Source organism: Dreissena polymorpha, chromosome 9 (assembly GCF_020536995.1).
Source record: "Dreissena polymorpha isolate Duluth1 chromosome 9, UMN_Dpol_1.0, whole genome shotgun sequence".
Classification (NCBI taxonomy): Eukaryota; Metazoa; Mollusca; class Bivalvia; order Myida; family Dreissenidae; genus Dreissena; species Dreissena polymorpha.
In genome coordinates, this window is record NC_068363.1 from 99,736,221 (window position 1) to 99,745,549 (window position 9,329).

Sequence of the window (9,329 nt, forward strand, 5' to 3'; positions counted from 1 at the left end):
TGTACCCGATTTATGAAACGTCCAATTATCAATCAAGATTAAGACGTCGCCAGCGCTAATACTACTGTAAACGTAAAAGCAAACAAAACACGTTAAGGGTAAATGACGTTACAAGTTGTATTACAAATGCAAACAGATTGTTTTATCTCATTTTGTTGCATGATTATGTTAAATCAATGCGTGAATAATCGAATGCAAAATCGATTAAGCCTTTCTTAATAAACAGCGAGATAATATATATGTACTTCAAAATATAATGATTGCACTGGGAATATGAAGAGTTCTGAGCTCCCCCCCCCACACTTGCTTCTCACTTGTATGGGTTGTGTTGGATGCCCTCTCGGGATAAACTGCCTTTGGACTGTCCGGTACACACATCGAAGACATTTTTAATGTCAAGTGTATGTAGCTCTAAATGTGTGATGTAGTTTAAAGGTATTTACTTCAATGTACTTTAACCTTATTTGTATAATGCACAAAGTCCTTATTTCTGCTAAATTACAGGTCAGAGTTATGGACTTCGGTCAGTGTCCTCGAATTATGACGCTTTATACTCATACATATCAGTAGTGAAACATAACTTTTGCAAGCAAATTTCAACCATAAGGCTACGCAAATAAACATAGTTATATGATGTAACATGTGTAATGGATATTTAGGTACGTTCAAATGTACCTGGGCTCTCTTTCTTCCAAAAATAATTGATACGATATATTAAAACATTTCCTTACTTTGGTCATATTTCATTAAATAGCAGCAGCATAACGCATTTGCATTTGTACGGATTCAGATATTCCAGTAAGTAAAACCTAAGAAATTTAATGATTTTATTGTATAATATTAATTTACTTAGGCGAACGCTTACGATTATTATGGTCAACACCAAAATGTTCAATTCCGTAACCGTATCTAATTCTATCAACAATATCGAATAACCTATGGAAGTTATTAGTACTATTGTAATGTAATATTTACAGGCAACACATTAAACAATGATCATTTTGTTTCGCACGGCTTCCAGTTTGAACGATCTACAGCAGATTTATTTGCAAGCTGTTGTTTTGGCGGTTGTTTTTCTGGAATGTGAACTAGACGAATGTGATTGTGTGATTAAAATATAATTATCATTTGGTTTAATATGTATGGCTTGTCCAATTCACTGTAAGCTAACAATTTAACTACAAAGTACTTATATATATATATTTATATAGGCATTTCCCCAGGATTTCGGTCAGGCACAGCGGCAAGACAGCGTGGAAGAGGGTTGTTACTGAAGGAACGGGCCCCTTAGGCTTGTCGATTGGCTTAATTGTTTATTTCATGTTCTAAATTACAAAATAACACTTCTTTGGAGCTATTTAAACATCATTTATTATTAAGCATCTATTTGTATTTTCTTCCTCAATTCACTAAATTTTCATTTTATATTACAACATTAAAAACTAGCAAACTAACACTTAAGGCATAAGAACGCAAAAATGATTGAAAAAACAACAACAGCAATACAGTTACATATTTTACCAAAAGAATAAAAATATACAATGTTAACTTAAAAACAACTGTTCTCCGTGGCTTATCCTGTTCCCAGACATCCACCATTCCTTCGAAGTCCACTGCCTCCATTTCTGGTTTCTACATGTATATGCTGACAATTATCAGATCATTTGGGACAGCAGACTTTAAACGAGAACGATTTTCAGTCTTAACACTTTTCATTGTGCTGAAACCCCTCTCGTAGTCCAAAACATACTAAAATTTGTAAATTACTCTGAAATAAGATCTTTTAACTAGCTTTCTGTTAATTACACACAGATATTAAATCGAAAAATGCTTCGTTCGTTTGTTATTGAGTTTTCAACAGCTTAGTCAGGTACCGGTACCTATCAGCTGTAGATGTAAAGAGGAGCAGGCCAACAGCTGCCAGGGTGTAGCGATGGTTGTGGCTGTTCCATAAATGGATGGTCAACCACTTCAGTGCCTCATCAGTCTTCTTCTGTGTTCCCTGTATGTTGCCTTGGCTTTTTTATGCGGCGTCCACGGGAAGATGTAAATTAGTCGACCTGACATCTGCACCAAATTAAACTGTCCACCTGGACAATCGGCACTCAAAAAATGTGTTTCCCCAGACAATCGGCTCCCGTCTTATTTTTAAGCTGCAATCCGATCATGTGCAGCTCCAGACAATCAACTCCTTTATACCGAACATTCGCCACCATACATATTCGAATATAATGTTTACTTTGGGTTGGTTGATTTTCTGGGCAATGCAGAAACGTGTTTAATGGATCGCATTGGACAGTGACACGATGATTCGCCGATTTTGTTTTATTCAACTACCACTGGGAAGACGACACACTACAGCTGCATAAGGCCTCTAATCTTGAAAGCAGGAAGAGCATTATTAGTAGTTCTGCGGGTACAAATGTATCTGGTGTCGATTGTTCTGGCTGACATTTTTATCGGGTGCCACATCGTCCTGGTCGACAAATTTACGAGGTGCCCATTGTCCTTGAATGCACAAAAATAGCAGGTCGCAGATTGTCCTTATGCCGTTTTCCGGATACCGTCGTTCACACGTCTTATATAAGCCCCTTGTGCTCACACAGCTGATTAGCGCGTGGGTATTTTATTGAGTGTTGGTCAAATGCAGACAATATACGGAACAGAGTCTTTTAGCGCCTGGGAATTTTCATTCGTCGTGGCGACATGATCGGAAAAACAAGCGCCGCGGCGAAATAAATTTTGACGTCCAGGCACCGCGGGGCAGCTGTGCTAAAACCGCCTGGGGAAAAGCCTATATATCACTACTTGATTAATATTAGTTCAAGTATATAATAATTATTATATAGTGTATAAACATTTTTAGCGCGTATTTGGGAACAACTAATGGGGCATTTTGGTATCGATACATAATTTTGTAAACTGTATTGCGTTTCATCGAATTTGTTCATGGTCGCGCGAAGGAGTGACATATTTGGTAAATACTTTTAATTCAGCAGTATCAAATTTTTAGGATAAGATGCACTGAATATTTAATCGATGGCCAGATACAGTCTCCCTAAATCCTATATCTATATTTCATGCTATTGTTCTCAAAAGTTTGATTGCACCATAAACATTACTTTAATAAGATTATAATAATGGCGCTTTTGTTAAAAACACAAATTGTCACTTTGGCATATCAGCTTGTTCTTGGTTTGAGATACTTAACGATAGTGTATAAATGTTGTTTTATATTCATTAACATATTTTTTTCACAGACTTATGTATTTCTGAAAAATGACATGAAATGAATATGCTTATAATTCCAAAATATTTGGAATAGTTTTAAATAACTATAATAACGAGGGAAAAGTTCGAACAAGGGACCTTTAGAAGCAAAAGATAACGCGCTATTATAACACCACTTAGGCTTTTGAGTTTGAATGCTGGTTTAACCCATTTATGCCTAGCGTCTAGAAAAAAGGCCTTGGCAAACAGCGTAGACCCAGATGAGACGCCGCATGATGCAGCGTCTCATCAGGGTCTGCGCTGTTTGCTTAAAGGAATATCTGTAATAATTAAATAAATATACTAGACATCCCTAATTTTGGAAATAAATTGATCCAATTTAGAAGGATGGGAGAGTCCACTAAATGGGTTAAACGCTATTTGAGTAGTTCACTTTTTTGCTTAATTAGCGACGAAAACTTTACACAAACTTTATAAATTTTTCTATTCTGATTGATGATTATCAATAAACAAGCGTTTATTTTTTTACATTTTCGAAGTAAAAAATGAATCGATTAATTGAATGAAATGCATGAGTTCCTTTTTGAATTTTTGACATTTTTTCATTTTGTCAAGCTGTGCACGAGTTATTTAAAATGTCGATACAAACAACAAAACATTTCATACATGTTGATTGACGAATGCATGATATTAAGTGAGATGTATTTGTTTGATTCATTTATGCATTATCTTATCGTATAATGAAGTTGCAATTATGCCATATTTGTGTCACTACATGTACATGCGCACATTGCTTACATCCAGTAGCTTTTGTGGAAAAATGCTCTGTAAACCTTCTTAATCTCATTTGTGTTTTACAAATAAACGGTTATGTTCGTAGATTCATAAATGTATTGCTTTATCCATGCATTTATCCATTTATAAGACGTAGGGAAATACGTTTCATGTTAAGCGTTAAACTTGTCTGGTAATCTTCCGTTATTATGTTCGTTGACAGTAGTTTTTTTCCATTCAATTATCGATTTATTTATTTTTTTACTTTTGCCTTTAATGTGGATTGTTCCTTGCAACATAGAACTATTTTTGAAACACTATTACAATAATGTACGCATCATTTATCTATCATTTTTATATTGCCATGTCTTAAAATTAAAAACATTTACATATTACTGTTTAATGTATCAATGTTCTGAAGGTAATCATATTTCTTTATTCCCATAATTTATTTGACACTTGACCTCCAAAATTCGTTAAAATATTATTCAATGTACTTTATGGTCTCAACAGCGATATGCTTTAACAACATGTTCTACTGATTTCCTCCTTTTCTATGTCAATCAAGTTTACAAACTAAATGCATACCTCAGGAAAAAATTTACAAATGACATAACTATTGTGTTGCAAATCGCGCTAAATATTCTCGCATTATATGTTTTTCTCCGTTACATATACATGTTCCGCCTCCGTTTGTTTACACTTCCTGTTTCCTTTTTTCCCGGCCTTCAGTGGGTATAAGCTATAGACTGGTTCACTACAAATAGTGACAGTCTTTTCCACACAAAATTTCAGTAAACATAACCCGTTTAAAATGTAATGCATGAATCCCGATTTCTTTCGAATTCATTTGCTTTGATCTTTTCGATATCTTATTGTTATTATTATCCTGACAAATCACAAACGCTTGATTAAAAAAATATAATGTTTTCAAAACATTTTTATCGGCATCTGTATTCTCGCAGTATTCTCGCGGTATTTCAATAACGCCACTTAACTGTTTACTTGACAGAATTCGTGACGCATTTTCCTTTCGCTCTCAGAAAGCAGTTTTACGTGTGATCATGAGCAATATTCTGGTAAGTTGTGGTTGTTATCCATCAGAAACAGGTTTATTCACAAAATTTAACGATATTTCAAGAGCAAAACTGGCAATTTTCATAAATCAACACAGGAGTGATTCATTCACTATCAAAGTTTCCAAGGAAGAAAGATACAACCCATGGTGATCTTGCTCATTGATTTTCTTGGATGGAACATATGTGATCTTTTATAAAACTGTGAAGATTCTATATATGTCTGTCTGTATACAAAAATCAGCTATGTTGTTATGCAGATCAGATGTTCAAACATTGTCAAAGTGTTATAAAATTAACAATTACAAGGCAATTAACATTTTGAATAAATACGAATCATTCGTAGTCTGCTTGTCGACCAGTGCATGCAAATCAATGTTAAACTAGTAATACAAAACTAAGTATGTAAAACACTGTGTTGTGATCATTTTTAGTAAGACAGTGTAATTCTAAACAGTAGCATCACGCTTGTTTATTTTATGCATAAAGATGATTTCCTGTTTATTGTGTAATTAATCAATTGGCTGTTACTTGTTGTTCCATGATAAATTTGTAAACGCTTGTTCAAAACCAGCATTTTGCATTTTTAAAAAGGTAATACAATTTTATAAGATATTGTTTTAAACAAACTGAATACTGTGTTGTATTATACTTATTTTTCGTGCATGTATTAAATGGTTTATGATACATCAGCCATTGATTTCACAGTTTTTCATAAGATAACATCACTTTGTTAGTACATGTACATAAATATATTTGTAAGTTAATGACAGTGTTTTAGTATTGATTTATTTTGTTACTACACGTATTCTTATACATGCAAATAAGTGATTAAAGAGTTTTTAATCTCCAAACATTACCATATACCTTTGTATATTAATGTACTAAATAAATTAACATCTTTGACATGCTTCTGTTAGCAACGAAGCATAGACAGACAATCATTGACAATTAAATAAGCTCATATGGTTACTGATACATCTATATTTGTTTAATGTGTTACTTAAATGTATAAATAAACAAGAGATGTGTTTGTCAGAAAAACAATGCCCCCCTACTGCACCGCTTTGAATTAAAAAATATTACTATATCCCTTTAAAAAATATTACTTCCCTTGTGAAAATGATCTGTACCTGCCAAATGATATAAAGTAAAAATTATCTCCCTTTAAAGCTTGTTACTTCCCTTGGATTTTGTGTTTTGACCTTGAAGGATGACCTTGATCTTTCACCACTTAAAATGTGCAGCTCAATGAGATACACATGCATGCCAAATATCAAGTTGCTATCTTCAATATTGCAAAAGTTATGGCCAATGTTAAAGTTTTCGGACGGGCGCACAGAGAGACAGACAGACGGACTGACAGTTCAACTGCTATATGCCACCCTACCGGAAGCATAAACATATGGATGATATTCCATTTTGTTTGTTTGCTTACAAACTAATTGTATGCAGTTTAGACAGTTATTTATGAATTGCTACACAATGGCTTGTTTTTTAGTGGCAACATAATTTCAACTAACCGACACTACTTTGCCATAGGAAAGTAAAATTCTTTCAGATGCCTGTATTTATGACATACTTCAATTGCAAAACAAGTACGCTGTCCTTCAGTTCCACATAATTATACATTGATAATCAAAATTGAATCTACAAATCGCATTATTTTATGTTTAATCAGTTTATGCTAGAATCAACGAATTTAGCAAGATTTCATTGAATTTAGACATTTAATGAAACAATCTGTTTCCTAGGTAATACCATTTCTTGGGGTCTTAAGGGTAATCTACAGAACACTCACACTTAAGGGACCAATACCATTACCCCACAGTCGCTTAGCGGACACCATATCCACTACGCCGAAGCCACTGAACCAGCTTTGAATAACAGAGGCTAAAAAGCACACAATTATAAGATAAACGATCTTAAAATTTGGCTGATATAAAACACTTTTATCATCAAGCAAAGAATTTAATTTAATTCTTTGGATGCATTACTTTTTATTGAAAGTCTTGTAATGTTTTGTACACAATAATTTCCATGTATGTATTACAATGCATGGTAATCAAATATACAAGCTTTTGCCCGTAAATTAAGTAGCACCTATTATCATATTATAACCATTACGAATATTTTTGTCGTACACATGTGTTATATTCTTTTAAAGCGTTTTCATTGGCTAAGTTTTCGTTCGATTGACCAATCGCCTTATGTTATTTTGCTGAAATGACGTTGCAACTTCAAATGACGTCACGAAATGTAAACAACATTCGGAATTTATCATTATTTTTGCGTAAAGATTTGTTTAATTTGCTCATTTAAAATCAAGTGATAACAAAGATCGGACACTCGTTGTCATGTCGTAGCATATTTTATTAAACTCGTCCAATAAATTCGTTAGTAAGCTCGGCAAAGGCTCGCTTACTATTAAAATTCCTGAACTCGTTTAATAAAATATGGTATGATATGACAACTCGTGCCAGATTCTATATATATGTTATCTAATGATTTTGTTTCCTTGTTTTGATTTTAATTAGTGTGTATATCAATTTGATTATTATGACAGCAACTTTCCATATTTTTATGCAGCAACTTTCCATATTTTTATGCAGCAACTTTCCATGTTTTTATGCAGCAACTTTCCATGTTTTTATGCAAACCGTCTGCAGTTTGTTAGAGCCTATTAATATGTCTTGTTGTTTTTTTACACATGAATGGGTCTTGGTTATTATAAATGTTCATACGAAAAAACAAATAAAACAAGAAAATAACAAATAGGAAATGAGCGTGTTTGTCTTATTATGTGCATTTCGAGCGTTATCTTGCATATCATATCGTTTCATTGAACAATTCCCCCTCCCCCGTTCAACTTGTATACGTTTACAACATTAAAGCCACACACCTTGAAATGAAATACATGGCATAGTACATTTAAGTATGAATAAGAAACATATTTTATATATGCTAATAAGAATATATCTGGTGTTTACAAGGTAGAAATCCGTCTTTTTGCGCTTTAAAACATAAAAGTACTCGCATTTGTCGAGTTGGACGCATACGTCTAGAAATCCTACTTTCGGTTTTAAAAGCGGTACCGTTTGAAAAATAATTCACTACTTATTAACTAGGCTATAGATTTAATTTTATCTGTCTCAATTAGAATATATCTGGTGGTTACAAGGTACAAATCCGTCTTTTATTACGCTTTAAAACTTCAAAATAATCGCGTTTGTGTAAAAGGACGTATAAGTATAGAAATCCTACTTTCGGTTTTAAAATTAAAAAAAAAAGATAAATTTTATGCTAACTTTACTTTAGATTTAATGACAATTTTGCACAGTTTTAAATTGCATCTATATGCATTGTTTAACATGTACTTCATTTCAAGGTGTGGGGCTTTAACATTTATTGAACATTTTAATTGATCGTTGTTACCTGTTTAACATTTCGTTCAAATATATTTGTTTTAAGTTGTGTAGGTGTTTGTAAATACTGTATTAGCTATCAACGATTTAAGTATGTCATAGACCGAGCTTTACTTCTGTTTACGGACGATTGAGTTTCTTTGTCAGTTGCTCACATTGATTGTGTCTGTGGGCGTTAAACCTACTCACATGGCTTCATTTAAATTTAGCGGTGACGAATCGTTTTCTGTTGTGGTTTGTGGCCGCCACGTTGTCATAATTCTACTATGCACGAGTTCTGATAAGTTGTAACTTTCCTGATGTCGTGTCGGTCTTTTCTTCTTTTTCCCAAACATTGCATAACTTGTGACTGTTAAGTCGAAGCAACGCACCAGATTAAGATGTCGTCAGTGCTAATACTGCTTATGTAAAGCCAAACAATAAACAGTTAAGAATGAGTGGCGACACATGGTTTCTAACGAATGCCAGTAGAAACTCTCTAATCTTTTTTCACCTTGCATGATTATATAAAACTGACTAAATGCGGGAATAAAGAGTATTAAAAATCGATAAAGTCTTCAAAATAATCAGCTACATAATATACATGTACTTCTTAAAATAATAATTGCACAGGATATATAAAGAGTTATGTGGTTGGTAAAAGGTCGTCTTCTTTTTTCTGGTACGTAATTCGCTTCTCACCTGTGGGTCGTGTTGAATTCCCTCTCTGGGTAAACTTCATCCGAGCCTTCGGTAAACGCATCGAAGAAATATTTAACATTTCAAATACATGTAGTTATTTGAAGTTTAAGAGACATTTGCGTGAAAGCACTCGAAACTTACC